This window comes from Crinia signifera, chromosome 6 (assembly GCF_055691185.1).
Source record: "Crinia signifera chromosome 6, ASM5569118v1, whole genome shotgun sequence".
NCBI classification, from domain to species: Eukaryota; Metazoa; Chordata; class Amphibia; order Anura; family Myobatrachidae; genus Crinia; species Crinia signifera.
The window spans coordinates 174,612,713-174,614,290 of record NC_139222.1 but is presented as its reverse complement, the minus strand read 5'-3'; the positions used below and the strand labels follow the sequence as shown (position 1 = coordinate 174,614,290).

The window sequence follows — 1,578 nt, the reverse complement described above, 5'->3', positions numbered from 1 at the left end:
ATTGGAGAGATACAGGTCATTGCCATAGTGTGGGACAGAAAGCAGAGCCAGGTAGCTGGGCTAGCTAATTACCATGTGTATCACAGTCCCTAGTCCATTGTGGGAGGTGTGATAAGTGTTGCTGGTAATGTAGCAGAACAATGCCTGAGTGACTGATAAAATAGCTACCAGACAACGAGATGTATCTAGGTAACCTGGGAGATAATAGGTCAGACCCCCCCAGGGGATGTACAATGGGCCTCTGCTGCACTATATTGGCTGACCCAGCATTGGGATATCTGAGCCTACCCCCTGAGTAGACTTTGTGGCACCAGGGGGGATCTGCCAGCCAGGTATATAAGGAGAACAGTTTCTCTATGGAGGGAGTCTATCCTGGTGGGTCCTGTAACTAAGACATCAGAGGAAACCCTACCAGGACACAGGATTGTCTAGCTAACGGTAGTGGTAAGGCTGCAGGATACTGAGATTGCTATATCAGGGCACTGACTGCGAGAGGCTGCAGGAGGATCTATGCTACCAATTATCCTGTACCATGTGACCATCTTTTTGGTTGTGCTGTCATAATAAAGACTTATTTTTAATAAAGTCTTGTCTGCCCGAGTGATTGGCATCCCACCAAGGGTAACCACCTTCCCAGCTAAGGGTGGTTTCCTCACATTTGGTGGCAGCAGTGGGATCACTCGGTCCGGTTTTACAAGAACCGGGAAGGGTGTGAGGGACACAAGCGATTGTGGTCTAAGAGCCTTGCAGGGACAGCAAGGCTCTCGGCCTTTTGGCTAAGATCAAGTGTAGTATCTGTTCTTATCAGTTTATTCTGAGAGGCAGCTCTGCTCCTTGTTTCTTGGACCGACAACGGTCCTTCTCAGGGCTACCGCTGCCAGGCCGAGAAGAGCGAATTGAGCGAAGACGTCGAGACTGCGAGGAGGAGAAGACATCGCTGAAGAGGGAGAAGCCGGAGAAGACTGAGGGTCAGACTTGCTCTGCTCTGCCCTCCGAAGCGACTGCCGACCCCTCCGCCTCTCGACGCCGAGGAAGAAGCTCCGCCCCCGACTGCGAGGAGAAGAGGATTTCGCCTGAGGAGGGAGATCAACGCACCCTAGCCACCTGGGAGAGGCAGACTCGTTTGCTCTGCCCTCTCGAAGCCTTGCAGCACTCCCGAGCTGCCTAGGAGGGTCAGACTTTTCTGCTCTGCCCTCTGAAGCCTCCACCGCTCCGGAGCCGCCGCCGAGGGTCAGACTTTCTGCTCTGCCCTCCGAAGCTCTGCAACGCTCCCCAGCCTCCGTGGAGGGTTAGACTTGCTTTGCTCTGCCCTCTGAAGCCGTGCATCGCTCTCTAGCCACCTTGGAGGGTTAGACTTGTGTTGCTCTGCCCTCTGAAGAGATCTCCTCCTTCCCCCCCTGCCGGGGTCCCGGAAAAGACCCTTTTGCCCCGAGAAGCCGGAAGGATGGCCACAGCCTCCGCTCCGGCCCCCCTCGCCGGGAAGAAGGGCAAGTCCCCAGCCGTAACCTCAGCAGATGTGGCCGGCCCCAGCTCCTGCCCCCCTTCAGGAACACCACCAGCGGTGCCCGCCAGGGATTG

General features: G+C 55.6%; 1 pseudogene; it reads left to right on the top strand.

Annotated features, from left to right (window-relative positions):
• Positions 1 to 756: 756 nt before the first annotated feature.
• Positions 757 to 863, top strand: LOC146012757 (U2 spliceosomal RNA; annotated as a pseudogene).
• The last annotated feature ends 715 nt before the right edge of the window (positions 864 to 1,578 follow it).